The sequence below is a fragment of the Rhinatrema bivittatum genome, chromosome 3, assembly GCF_901001135.1.
Source record: "Rhinatrema bivittatum chromosome 3, aRhiBiv1.1, whole genome shotgun sequence".
NCBI lineage: Eukaryota > Metazoa > Chordata > Amphibia > Gymnophiona > Rhinatrematidae > Rhinatrema > Rhinatrema bivittatum.
This window is the reverse complement of record NC_042617.1, coordinates 499,964,437-499,979,365: the sequence shown is the minus strand read 5'-3', so window position 1 is coordinate 499,979,365 and position 14,929 is coordinate 499,964,437. Positions and strand designations below refer to the sequence as shown.

Here is a 14,929-nt window from a genome sequence, read left to right as displayed (position 1 = left end):
AATGATAAAACCCTATAGTGTTAGCCAGTGTTAATCATTCATTTTATGCACAAAAGCTTCTTTTTAGCCTAGTTTTCTTCAGAGAAACTGGCTTTTTTTAAATCATCATGTCTGTGTGTGTCTGTCGCTCTGTTCTCGCTGTAGTGTATCCTCCCACTCATAATATCTGAAACATTCATCCAATTTCATTCATATTTCTACCACAGATAATAGAGCACCTCATGAACCCCGGCACATTAGGTGCCCTCAATGACCCCTACACTTAGAATCCCTTTTTATTTTACTTTCCCACAGGGAAATAGGCCACAGATGAGCTGAACTCTCTGGGAGGTCAGCGCTCACTGTGATTTCATCAAGCATTTTGAAAGCTGCCCTGCCATTGGTTAATGCCTATGGTCAAACAAGGAAACTGGGCAGCATGAAATGATCACACATCTCCTGATTTATTTTAAAATTCACCTTCTGCGGCTTCGTAGCTACAGTGTGTAAAGCAATCTCTACACACAGGACATTATTTTGCTTTTTATATACAAAACGTTATACATCATTGCTTTCTGATTGCAGTCAGAAATCATTTCACATCTCACTTTGTTTCTTTTCATTTTTCAAAGTCATTATTTATTGTAATAGAAACAGGGATTTGGTTTTAAGTCAGTTTCAAGTCATTTAAAAGATACATTGAAAAAGAGTAATGAGTTTATCCTGTAGGAAAGTATTCCCTTAAATATTAACAAGTCAGAGACAGCCAATTTATTGTTCAGTCTTCTCTGGCATCATGCTGCTGAAGTGAATTTTCTTTACTGAAAGAGTAAGCTATAATGTTATCCTTTTTAAATTAATTAATTTATCCTTACACTTGTATCTGAGTATTTATGCGCTTCATGTCACAAATTTCATGGAAAGAACACTTCCTAGCTGCTTGCTATGCTTAGCCTGTACTTAAAATGTGTTGCAACCCTCCAGATATAGCATGCCTTATTATACCTTAATGCTTTATTATTACTATCACATTATTATTATGATAGAGAAATAGGCAAGGATAATATTCTAACATATTCAGGGAAAGAATTCTTGAGCAGAAGGTCCACAAATTAAGCCTCTTCTTTTAACCTTGTAGCGGGGGTATGTCAGTACCGCAATAGCTGGTTGAAGGGGACCAAACCTCCTGGGAAGACGGACTTGGTTCCGTTTGACCAGCCACAGCAGTCTGCAACTTGTCCTGTATATGTGCACCTCCTGTGTCAGGCTGGAGCTCTTCCACGTTCCCTTGCCTGCAACAAAAGTAGAAAAAAAAATAACTTTTTTTTGATGGAAATGAGAAAAGATTTCAGCTGGTTTCTTGATGTTGCTAAACTTGTATTATATGAGCAAAAGTCTTAAATTCAACAGCAGCTGTTCAAGACTAAATCAGAGGGATGAGTGAGCTCCTTCAAACCAGTTCCAGTCCTTGTCCAGATGAGCAAATACCTGACACGGATTTAGGGGAATGAGGAGAGGAAGCTTAGACCTGACATGAATCTTAATTCTAATCATTTTAAAAACTTTTGATTCAACTGAATATATGCTCCACCCTGTAAGGTGTGTTTCAGGCTAGAGATTGAATAATAATTTAGTTTTTCTTCAGAATCAAATTACATTTTCATATATCTACAATCACATTCTGATGACTTATAAATACATGACAACAAGAAAAAGTAAACTTAGAAGCAAGTTAAAATACCTGGCAGTAGTAAATGTAGCAGAGGAGCCTAAAATTCCCATTCACATCAAATCCAGAGAAGAGAGAGAAGTGCTCCAAAATAAACTTATCAGGTCTCCTACCAGCTGCACAAAGAGCTAAGGAAATGAACTTTAGATGAGTTTGGGGGTCAAATAAGATCAGAGGCGATCTCTCCGAGTATCTGCTTGTCTTTGTATGAAGGGGGAAAGGAGAGAAAGGCCCCCTTCTTTCTTTAGTTCAGAAGATGCAGCCACCTGTCAGTTGTCAGTCAGACTTCACTTAATGGGAGATCAATGCTGGCCACTCCAGCTGTACCTGAGGGGGATCAGCAGGCTGGCAGCTGCCAGAGCTCGGAACAGTAGGCACGTGGCGGCAATAAAACATCAGGCACAAAAGCGGCATTTTTCCCGATCCTCTGGGGCCCCTCCCCATGTGTGCCTCTCGTCAGCGCACTGACAAGCTTCTAGGCCTTTACGTCTTTTATTGTTCCTAACCGATGCCAAAAGGGAGAATCACTTTCTGACTGTAGCAGAAAGAGAAGGCCTTTCCTCTTTCCATCAGGACTTCAGAATTCTTCTCTTGACAGCAACAAAAAAAAAAAAAGAACTTCTTCAAAAAATAGAAAATGTGGGCTTCAAATTGTTGATAGATCCCTTTTTGTTGTATTTAGGGTAGACAGATATTCACTTGTAAATGAATTTCTAAGCAGAAAACTGTACTGAAATCTGGCTTTTCCATATATTTGTGTGCAAAAATTACCATAGGGGAGCACGGGTGAATGACCATAGTGATGTCTTACATATCTATAGTAATTTATCTCTTGTCAGAAAGGCAGATTATAGATTGAATAAATAAACAAATATAAAGCATGGTAATATATTTACCACACCTGATAGTACGTGTTGAAAATGTCCCTATTATATCCTAATAGCGTGCACAGGAACAATTTTTGGTTCGGTTCATATTTTCCCTTTGGTTTCCCGTTTCATTCAGTTCATTTGGTTCAGATCAGAAGCTCTTCAATGTTATTTGAATTATTCATTTCATTTGTTTCCATGAGGGAAGAAATGCATCCCAATTTTGAGTTTTTTCATCCAAGTTTTATTAAACTTGCTGGCAGGCATTCAGCAGTAGAGGCAACAGCACCCCAAAACACTAAGAGTGGCCTGAATACTCCCACCATACTAAAAGAGGGGCAGAGGACGCCAACATTAATTCAGATTGTGGTTATATTAAGTAATAAATTATGTTACATCACATTACAACAGAGGCATAAACCGTCCAAGCCACCTTGAGAAGGGCAAAGCAGTATAAATAGCAGCACGAACACCCCAAAGCACCAAAAGTAGGGCAAAACTGTGGAATGAACACTCCAAGACACCAAATGAGGGGCAAAGGACACCAACGATGGCATCGACACACAAAAGCATAGCTTGCGGGATATGAAAGCCAACACAGTGGCATGAAGGCTCCAAGGCATAGCAGGAGGGGGATAGCATCATGTTCTGCGGTATCAACACCCAGAAGCCTAGTGGCGCCCGGGTAACTTGCACAGAGCAGCAATTATAACCCTAAGCGCTTTGCTGGGCAGACTGTACGTATCTTTTTGATATTTATCTGCCATCACTTATTATGTTACTTTGCTATCCAAAATAACATAATACGCTAGGAAATTAGTTCGAGTCACACACAGAAAAATGAGAGCAGTGTCAGTGTCACTGAGTCTCTGACACAGAGAAAGCAAGCTGTAGAGTCAGTTACTGGCCACACTGCAAGGGCAAATCAACCTCTTTCTCTGCATGCCTCTTACAAACACTGACACACGTTGCCTGCCTGTTGTGCAGTCTTAACCTGCTACTATATAATTACAGTTACCCTCTGACAGTTGGAGACAGTGGCAAGTAATTGTAAGAACATACTTTGCTTTTTCTTCTAAATCTAAAGCTTTTACCATAATCTTTTCTTTAACTCCAGAACTTTGAAACAAGGAGTTTCAAAATCTCTGTCTTCTCACTGATTTCCAACAAAGCACTCTTAGCTTCACTTCCACCTAAAACAATGTCAATCCATGTAGCTGCCAGCCTGGATAGGCTGGTTAAAAAAATGTTTACACATCGAGAAGAGATGCAGAAATTATGCACAGTATATGAAAGTCAACTTGGATTGAGCTTTGAAACATATAGGGGTATAACCCCCGAAAACCTACCCCTGTGTGCGCAAGCCCCGGGACGCACGTATGTCCCGGGGCTTCAAAAATGGGGAGGTCTGGGGTGTGGCTGGGGGCGTGGCGGCGGTCCGGGGGTGGGGCCGAGTGCTCCAGCACAGTGGCCTGTGCCGGGGCATGGCGCGCCGGCAGCTGGCCGGCGCGCGCAAGTTACGCCTGCCAAAGGCAGGCAGAACTCAACAAAATAAGGTAGGGGGGGATTTATGTAGGGCTGGGGGTGGGTTAGATAGGGGAAGGGAGGGAAAGGTGGGGGGGGGGACACAAAAAAAAAGTTCCCTCCAAGGCTGCTCTGATTTCGGAGCGGCCTTGGAGGGAACGGGGAAAGCCATCGGGCCTCCCCTAGGGCTCGGCGCGCGAAAGGTGCACAAGTGTGCACCCCCTTGTGTGCGCCGACTCTGGATTTTATAACATGCGTGCGGCAGCGCGTGCATGTTATAAAATCGGGTGTACATTTGTGCGCGCCGGATGGCGCGCACAAATGTACCCCGCACGCGTAACTTTTAGAATCGGCTCCATACTGTAATTGTCCCTCCAGACGCAGCCTGTTGGCGAAACACGGGGTCCGTGTCGGGGGGACCCGTTTGAAAACCTTTCTTGTGTTTAAAACAGTGGAGTTGCCTTTTTGAATAAAATGTATACCACGATGGTTTTTCAACATATGGGCTGTGCATAATTTCTGCATCTCTTCTCGATGTACACCCGACTTTATAACGTGCACAAATGTACACCCGACTTTATAACATGCATGCGCTGCCGCACGCATGTTATAAAATCCAGAGTCGGCGCACACAAGGGGGTGCACACTTGTGCACCTTTCGCGCGCCGAGATTTGGGGTAGTAACCGCCGTAACAAGCCAGCTACTCCCCTCTTTGTGAGTGCGAATCCTTTTTTCCACATTTCCTCTTGCTGTTGAAGCTTAGAGCGATGTTGGAGTCACAGTAAGCATGGTATTGACTCCAGGCAGTAGCCAGAATGATGGCTACTGCCTGGAGTCAATACCCTTATTCAATAAACATACACATGCTTACTGTGACTCCAACATCGCTCTAAGCTTCAACAGCAAGAGGAAATGTGGAAAAAAGGATTCGCACTCACAAAGAGGGGAGTAGCTGGCTTGTTACGGCGGTTACTACCCCAAATCAAATAAGCCTGATACTTCACTTTCAATGCATATACAGCATAGTTCTCTGATTCAACGGCAGGGGAGAAGAAAAACTGATACTTCACACATCCAGCAGAGCTCTCTGCTTCAACGGCAGGGGAGAAGAAAAGAGGGTTCGCACTCACAAAGCGGGGAGTAGCTGGCTTGTTACGGCGGTTACTACCCCAAACCAAATGTGCCTGATACTTCACTTTCGATGCACATCCAGCATGGCTCTCTGCTTCAACAGCATGGGAGAAGACTGATACTTCACGCATATCCAGCATAGCTCCCTGCTTCAACAGCAGGGGAGAAGAAAAACAACCAATAAGGGCTGTATAACATAGTCTGGGTAAAACAAATAAGCATGGGTGTAGCTTGCTTATTGCGGCGGCTACTACCCCTAACTAATCAAGCTAGATATTTCACTTGGATGCAGCTCCATCACTGCTCTCTACATTAATGGTGGGGGTGGAAGGGAAATAGAACCAAGAGCTAAGAGAAACAGATAAGTATGAGAGAAAAAATGTGTGAAGCTTGCTGGGCAGACTGGATGGGCCATTTGGTCTTCTTCTGCCATCATTTCTATGTTTCTATGTTTCTATGATGTGTGGATGAATTTTGAGTGCAGTTTTTCTCTCCATTTTTGTTTGTAAAAAAATGTCTAAACATCATTGATCCTGCTCTTCCTTGGCCTATCCCTAACTGGCTCTGTTTTGTCTGGCTTTGCTTCCCCCCCTCCTCCCAATAAACTTTAATGAGAATGAACTAAATTAGCCAAACAAGATTTCAGTTTTTGGAGGATTGTGCCCATTCTGTTCAAATGACCCAAACTGAATCAAAATTGACTCATTTAGATCAAATTTTATATTTGGACCATCTGAAAATACATCCTTATTATATCCTTAAAACACTTTTCTCTGTGCTCCCAAATAGTGTAAAAAATGTTGTTTGATGTACATCTACACGTCTGTCATTTAAAAAGTATTTTCAGTGTATGCACACACTACATACTCTTTCATATAATACTTACAAGATCAAAGTACTTGGCCAGCTAAGGAAAGATTAAAAGAAAAGTGAAATGTCCTGAATGAAATGCACACTGGAAAACATTTCTCAGTTTGCATATTATAACCTATATTGGTCAAATCACAAGAATTAGAAACTTCTGAAGCATGTTGGCAAACATTTCCATCTCTTACATTACATTATAAAAATAAACTAGTTGTACAACTTTGTGTCTATATATACTTTTTTGTTTTTATTGCAGAATCAAGTATCAGCATGGGGAGGAAATCTCAGGGATGAAGAGAGGAGACAGAGACGTGAGATGACCAGGGATGAAGAGAGGGGAGAGAGAGGAGGACAAGAGATGAGGCGAGGAGAAGGTGAGAGGACTGGAGATAGAAGAGGAGACTGAGAAGGACGAGAGGAAAGGGAGAAAGTATTAGGGATGGGGAGGATAATAGATGAGGAAGATCAAAGAAGGAGGGAAGATAAAAGGCTTAGAATCAGGAATTTGGGATGGGGAAGAGGAGAGAAGGGGAAGAGGAGAGAAAGGGAGGGAGATTCTGGGATTGAGGAAGAAGGAGTAAGAAGGAGATCAGAGGAAGGAGGATTTGGTATCAGGGACTGGGGAGGTTCTAGGATCTGGGGAGAATGGAGAGTAGAGCAGATGGGAGGGTCCTGGATCAGGGGAAGAGAATCTGAGATCAAGGGAGGGAGGATACAAATTGCAGTGGGAGGGGGGGAGGGGAGGAAGGCATCCCTTCCCTGCTCCAATCCTGCTTCCCCTTGCATCTCCAACCCCTTTCTAATTTCCCACCTAATCTAATACAAACACATACACATGCATAATACATACATGCACACACATACTGCACCAATACCTTCTCTCTCACACTCATAAACATGTCCCTCATTCATCTCTCTGGCTCACACAAACGCGTGTTCCCCAGCCGACTCCCTTTCATCCTCCAGCCCCTCTCCTCAAACCCTCATTATTTATTTATTTAAAACATTTTTAACCAACTCTATACTCAATTCTAGGCAGATGACAACTTAAACATCCATAAAATAAAACACAAAGAATAATTACACAAAGCATAGATAAATACCATATTAAATTTAAAAAAATACAAATGTTATTGCAGTTAACATAATGACATCTCAGACAACGTATATATCTGAGTGCCTTTAATAATTAAATTCATTGAATGCCTTCTCAAGTAAGTATGTCTTGAGTAACTTTCAGAATCAAAACAGTAGATTCAGCCTTCAGCTTATAAACCTTAAACACAAATTAATAGCCTTAAATATAAGCATAAGGATCTCCAACTGACAGGCAACCAATAAAGCTTGAATAAAATGCTGAGTCACTCCACATCAGGATGGTGGAAAAGCCACAATGTGAGCAGCACATGCGCACATCCTCCTTTACCTGAACTGCACCACCATGCGGGGGGGGGGGGGAGAGGAGTTTGAGCTTGGGGCCAATTGGCCCTCGGCTCCAGGAGAGGAGGCAGCTGGGAGATGGCACCTGGGGGCTGGAACATTTATGTCACTGCCATCCCTTCCCTTGCCTCTTCTTCTTGGCGGCCTTCCCACCCACTTTACCCCTGGGGAGAGGAACCCAGAACTCCTGAGTTTGTGGTGGAAGAAGATGCCAACAATAGTGGCAGTGAATCTGGGAGGCAGGTTTGGCCATGCATGAGACACACAGCAAAGAGTCTGTTAAGGTTTTAGCAGCAAGGCTGGACGAGTTTCTTGCCCACTGTTATTGAACTGTGGTATGAAAAATTCTTAGTCACTGGCCAAGTTGGCTTCAACGACCAAGGCAGGCCTTCGCCAGTTGCTTGTTTCTGATTGTAAATATTACTACCCTTATCATAAGGGTTGGGGTAACTGCACGAAGCGGCAGTGACAACCCTTGAGAGAGAGATGGTGGTTTTCCTGCACTGAGTAGTAGATACTACCCTAAGAAGCTTGCTGGGCAGACTGGATGGGCCATCTGGTCCTTTTCTGCCATCATTACTGTGTTACTATGTATGGTTTTATTTCTGCTTTCTGGTACTTCCATAGTGGACTGCATTCAGGTATTCCAAAACAAAATAATATTTAACTGTATTAAAAATAAAGCAGCACAAAAATAGAAAAGTACAGAAAATGTCTTCCCACAGTATTTAAATGATCGACAGTCAGAAGAGAAAAAAAAAGTCAATTTCTCTGGCTGCTTGAGTAACAAGCGCAGGAATTAGAATCTCCTTTCTTGCCTATGGACTTCTCACCCTTAGGACCTCCAATGAAACTTGAGATCCCCTTCTCCCACCTAGAAAAGAAATACTCAAATACTTTGTTGGTGAACCCCTGGAGCCTCCCTTTCCTGGTGCTTTCCTCATTTTAATCTATGGCAAAGGCTTAAACAGCCTTTACCTAAGATTCAAACATTTTTCTTGATTAGCACCTATTTTTTTCTGGAACCGACTTTTTGTCTGATGCTGCTTTCCTTGCTTTGATAGCATCCCACCTGCTCTCTCTGGCTTAACCTTGATTCCTGATGCTATTCGCCTCCACCTTCCTGAAATGTACATGCCGAAAGTGACTCCATGTTTGTGGATAAAAGCTCTTTATCAAGAAAACAAATAACAATAAAAACATTTTGTAAACATTATCATATCAGAGTAGTATTTAGGGATGAAAATCTATCATTATCAAGATGGTTAGTAACTCAAATGCCCAATTACAAACCCTAAAGTGGGTTAAGAACAGACCTGAGCTGTAATCACAGCCCTTTGGCAAGTGGTGCGTTTTGGCACTGATTGGAACTTTCTGACCTCAGAGTCACTGAACTCTCCATGCTCTGCCTTTGGAGTACGGACTTCTTTACCTTCACATCTCCAATTACAAGTTTACCCTTCTCTTCTATATCATAAAAATAAAACTGACCTTTGGAATCCTTGCCAACTTCTTGGAAAACATTGGAAAGAGCTGCTGCTCCAGGCTTTGCTGGAGGTTGGCATGTGACAGAGTGAGATGTGATGCGATACTGTAGTTTAATCATCTTTGCAGATTTTAGCCCCTAGGCAGTTCCTCGTGCCATAAGCAGTGTTTCAGTTCTCCTATACCATTTCATCAAGCATCCAATGGGGCTCTGGGCCACAATCCTGCTGCTTCTGGGGGCCAGAGGGAGGGGAAGTCAGGTCGATACAGTCTGGCTTCTCGGGCCTCTTGTCAAAATCTTTCTGCTGCCTGCTGTGCCTCCCACCTTAATAATATCATCGGCATCATGAGCCACCATTCTCAAAGTTCGTAGGCCAGATATGCTGTTCTTGTGGAGCGTGGGACTAGCACAGCCAGTCTGTGAAGTTTGAAAATGATTACACTGCTGGCATAGTTTAAAAATATTTATCAGAGGAAAGATCTGGACAGTTCTGGCTGAATTTAAGCTCTGATCATAAGATGCATGAAATGCCTTGTCAGCTGTAAAGCTTCTGCACAGGATATATTTTCAGTATATCTGTCGTGTCATGACGGTCCTTGCAATGGTACATGTTGAACGTCTTTAGAGTCTGAAGGAGAGAAGGCATAGCCTGGTGGTTGAAGCAAAGGCCTGAGAGCCAAGGAAACCAGTATTCAAATCCCATTCTGACACTCTAAGTCATTTTATTTCATGTTGCCTCAGGTACCCACTTAGATTGTAAGATCTTTTGGGGAGGCACTTATTGTACCTTAATACTAATAATGCTGTAAGCTGCCTTGTGCATTGTTAGAAAAGTAGGATAAAAATCCAGAGATGTTATATTTTTTTCTGCAACTTGTTAAAAAGACATTACTTGAAGGTAATGCACCTAGTGATAAAACATGGATACTATAATATCTGTATCTGCAGCATAATCAGTATTGAGATAATCTTAGAGCAAGGACATATTTGGGAATATACAGTTACTTTGGTGTCTTGATTCACACACAGAGCTTTGAATCATAATGTGTCCAACTATAGGGCCTGGAGCTCCATCTCCCCCCACAATAGGAGAACCCTTGTAGAGCCTATCTTGGGACCCCTAGAAGATGCCAGGATGCATGAGGGAGGGAGAGGACAGAGGGGCAAAAGGAAGGAAGAGAGAGGAAGGCAGAGGGGGCTGGGACTTGAGTTGTTGTGAAAAACAGCACTCACGGCCCCATCAAAGAGGAGAGAGACTGAGGAGCCACTCGTATAGTAACACCAGCCTTAGACCAGCATTGGAGTTGTCCTGTGGGAGCTTGCCTTCAGAGCTGCATAAGGGAGTGAGCAGCCCTCTGTGAGCTGCGAATGAAAGGTAAAAAGAAAAGCCGCTTTTGACTTCCCCTTCATGTTTCCAGTAGAAAAGGATTGCTGGCTGGGATGCTGTCAGCCAGGCTGATGGTTACAGGGTCAGCAGCCCAGCGTTAGCTGGTGGGAGTTGGGCAGTTTGGGTATGGGGACAAGTCTGTTTCTGCAGATTTAAAAATTGCATCAACATCTGATTCTTAGCTCTATAAGATTTCAACAATTCATCTGCATAGAAGCACAAAGACAAAAAGTAAAAACCCTTTGGTGCTTCTTAAAATTAAGAAAAAATTTATTTCTTCAGGTCTAACAGATCTTTAAAAAACTAACAAAAAATCCCATAAAAAAAGCTATCAGTTCAGCAAAGCCTTCTAAAGTTATTTTCAGTCTGGCATCTGTTTTGAATTGCATTATAATGCTATACATTTTCTTTCTGCAATACTCTATCTAGCATAAATGAACATTTTTAATCCAATTTCTTTACATCTTCATTGCTCTTAGAGGATATGCAGTGGTCCATTTTGACAAGAAGTAAAATAGTGAATGAATACCATGTTTAAACAGACTTGTCAGCACAGGCATCTTTGTCAAAATTCTTCCTCATGAAAAACCAATTGCTCCCCAAGTTTCATCTTTGCTTCTAAAATCAGTTTCAGATTGCCTTGGAAGAGGAATCTGCTGTGAATTAAGCGAACTTGAAGGTCACGTTGCTCTCTGGAAGGTAATAAGGTGTCCTAGGGGCTAGGGATGATTTTCAGCATCAGGGTCAGCGAACAGATGTTGGTTATACAGTGGAAAGGCTCAAGGCTGGCAGTCGGAAGATAATCTCAGTGAAACCACACACTTCCTTACATTCCATAGCAGTGTAATTCATATGGGCACATAAAGAAGTGTGTGGCCTCACATGAGAGGCTGCCTGTCTCCAGGTGCTGGGACAACCTTAAATATAAACACACATACACACACGCACACACACACACACACACACACAGCGTCAATTTTGTGCTCATGCCAGTAGTTTTCTTCCCAATGGCAGATGCTTCATAATAATCTAACTAGGTTAAACATGCAAAGCAACTTCTATACTTGTTCTAACTTTTCTGTCTGCAAATGTCTAGTTCTCTGATTAAGAAAAAAAAAATTACATAGACGAGTAAATCTTCACAGGACAAAGAAGGATGTTCCCCCAGCTGACCCAAAAATCCTTTATTTTGCCTGCAGCGTGAGTAGAAAATATCGCCACCCACTAGCCCTATCTGTGGCTCTGGAATTCTGCAGCACTGAGGCCTGTGGGATTTAGCTTAAAGCAGTCCCAGGACCACCTGTTACTGAATGACGCCTGGCAATGAACAGAAACTCTTTTCTTTTGGTATTTTTTCCATATTTCCGCCCTCTTTACCCTGATGATCACATTGCATAGTAAATGTAAATGTTAGCAGAAAAAGACACAAGTGGTTTATCCAGTCTGTCCAGCAAGGGTTTTGAATTTTTTTTTTAGCGTAGTAACTGCCGCTCCATAAGGGTTACCCCAGTTAAAATAAGTTACCCCTTTCCTTCATTTCCATCCTTTAGCCACTAGGGATCATCTGTGTTTATCCCATGCCCTTTGGAATTCCATCACAGCTCTCGTCTTCACTACCTCTTCCGGGCGGGTATTCCATGCATCCCCCACCCTTTCTGGGAAGAAATATCACATGCTAATGACCCCTTTTGTGGAGGGTTGGAAGCAAGTAAAAGACAGGTTTAGTTTCAAAGGCCCTTAGTCAAGGGCAATTCCAGTTGCTCTCTTTCTTTCCTTGCTCTTTCTCTCTTGCATACCACTAACATAAGCTACCAAGGCTGGGGCACGGATATGTCTAGTATGTGGTGGGTTCAAATGGCCTGACAGGGGAGCAACTCAGCTCACAAGGTCACTTTCATAAGCCTGGCTGACATTTTCTGGAAGTAGCCATTATGCTCATAATAAAAAAGGAAGTCTTGCTTGGATTTATTTTTTAAGTGTGCGTTCTTTCTTTGCCCAGTCTTACAATGCAGCTCTAACAGGTTTCAAATGCATTTATTTTAAAATATATTTTGGATGATGAAAATTAAGAGCATAAAATAGTAGAACCTTAGGTAAACTGAGGCTCTGCCCTTCTCTAAAAGTATTCCTCGACACTTATTAATAGACAGAAATGAATTCTCCCATGTTGCACCGAGAGCGGTTTCTGTACTTTCTACCAGAGTGGCAAGTCATGTACTTCCTTTCTTCTGGATTTCTTTGAGTAATTTGTTTTGGGTGGGGGGCTGAAGTGCATTTAACGTACATGGATGTATTTCTCTGGCTTATCCAGAGTTCTACAATGGCTTTTAGTTCAACAAAAATGCTATATGGAGGTAGCTAATGAAATATCTATACTATTACTACTACTACACCTAATTTCTATAGCACTACTAGAGTTACACAGCATGCCATAGTAAAGAGAGTACTGCCAAATAGTAAATTCTTTGAGATGTAAATAGATTATATGGATTTAGAATGAAAGTCTTCCCCCCAACACACACACACACACACACACATTATTTTCTGCCTGAAGCATTGTGTAGCTGCTGCACAGTAAGCTAAGTATGCAAGCACCAATTTGCCAGTGCTCTCGCTGCTGTGTATGCCTCATGCATGCGCCATGCCCCTGGACCCAGCCCACTAGGGTAGAACTTCTTTGGGGATGAGGGATTAAAGGTATGGGTATACTACAGGGTCATGTACTTATGCTGTAGGGTTATGTATTTCCAATGCTCACTGAAAGTGACATAGAAACAATAGAAATGTTGCCCGACCTCTGACCTGGCTCAGTGATTTACATCCACTGAGTGAATGTAAATCAGACTGCACGCTTCAAAATTTGTTCACACACCTCGAGTTGCTGATCTGCCAACCCCTGGAGTCTTCTAAGACATACAGCAAGAGCAATATAAAATAACCTCTCTGAGAGCAGCTTATATAATTATGTAACTGTGAAACACCTACAAAGCAATGCTCTGATGAGTCTCCTCATATTTCTTTTAAGAATACACTGTAATGAGAAATGCACACTGTCAGGTGGCTTCTCCTCTAGGTTGTCTGAAACACTGGGAAGAAGATATATGATTGCATTGAATAAAAAATATATAGAGGAATTTGTAGGGCAAGATGGTTCTTAAGATGCATTTGTAAATAGTGAGGCTTTCTTGCACATTGACGTTTCTATTAAGGTAATCTTTGATGCTGACTACAGTAATTGTCCAGGTTTTACTTGTCATTTTGTGTGTGTGTGTGCGAGATAAAGTTTTGCTGTTTTCTGTCACTTAAATCATTTAGCCATTTAAAAATGCCAAGTGCTACAAAAGTGGCCTTCATATACTGTATATCCTACTACTGGTGTTAGGTGGCAGAAATATCCCAAGTGGAGCTACAGGATATCTTATCCTAAATCTTCTTTCCCTCCTTCTTAAAGAGAGGGGGCACACCTCTATTATGAACTGTTGAACTGTGAAGAGTATAGGCAAGCAAATAACAAATGAGTCAGTCTTAATTAGAAAAGCTGCAAGTGCAACATTAAAAAATGATATATGTACATCTATCATGTCTATGTGGATAGACAGATACATACATACATACAAACTTTTACAATTTTTATCCATTCCATGCTGATAACTAGCATATAACTGTGAATTATCAACAAATATGGATATACTTATATATATAACGTTATATATTGGTGTAGATTATAAAATTACCTGTAGATTGCAAGTCTTTTCCATCATCACTGTTTCTGTCATGTTAGTTCTTGATGTTTTGCAGAAGTTCACTGTGATTCAGGGCTCACGCCTCCTGACGAAGATCTTTCACAAATGGTATGTGGCCTACTTCTAGGCCCTGCAAGGTTCTGAGGTATGCTTCTACCCTTTGTTTTTCTCTGTTTCACCTATTCTAAATTATAATTCTACAATAGTCTAGAGAGACTGTAATAGCTTACCATTATTTTTTTGCTGATCTATCCTCAATATTAACATTTTAACTTCATTGACTTTTTTGTTTGAGCCTTTTTTTTTTTTAAGGAAACTTCCCTGAGATTAACTTTTTTTTTTTTTCATTTCATATCAAATTTCTCATTTCCTTTCTAAATTCCTGACTTTTGCAGCTGTCAGATTAGTTATGCTAAACAATTAAGCCAGATTCTGGTGTCTACAATATAGCCTTCTTCTTTCCTTTTCATCCTCTTTCTTTTCCTGGTTTGCTCAGCTTTCCTCAGAGTCCTTCAGAGTGTGCCCTTTCCTCCTTCTCTTCTGTAGAATCTCCTGGTTTATGCCTTGAAAAGGCCCTGCTCTCTGCCTTTTGTATTCCAGCCTCCCCTGCCCCCCAGTCAGTCCTCACACCTGTTTGTGTCTTTTAGAGGCCTACGTAGGTCATTCCTATACCTCCTGTCCACCTCAATCATGGCAGTGACAAGGCATGGAGAGCTGTAAAATTACACCTCTTCAGCTGTCCTGCTATATGAGGGAACATCTTCCTTTCTACA

General features: G+C 41.8%; 1 long non-coding RNA gene across 1 annotated transcript; it reads right to left on the bottom strand.

The window, feature by feature from the left end:
* Positions 1-424: 424 nt before the first annotated feature.
* Positions 425-14,712, bottom strand: LOC115088138. The gene is made up of 2 exons (XR_003855710.1): positions 14,148-14,712; positions 425-1,271 (listed from the first exon to the last, which is right to left on the bottom strand). It is a non-coding gene; the product is annotated as an uncharacterized LOC115088138 (long non-coding RNA).
* Positions 14,713-14,929: the final 217 nt, after the last annotated feature.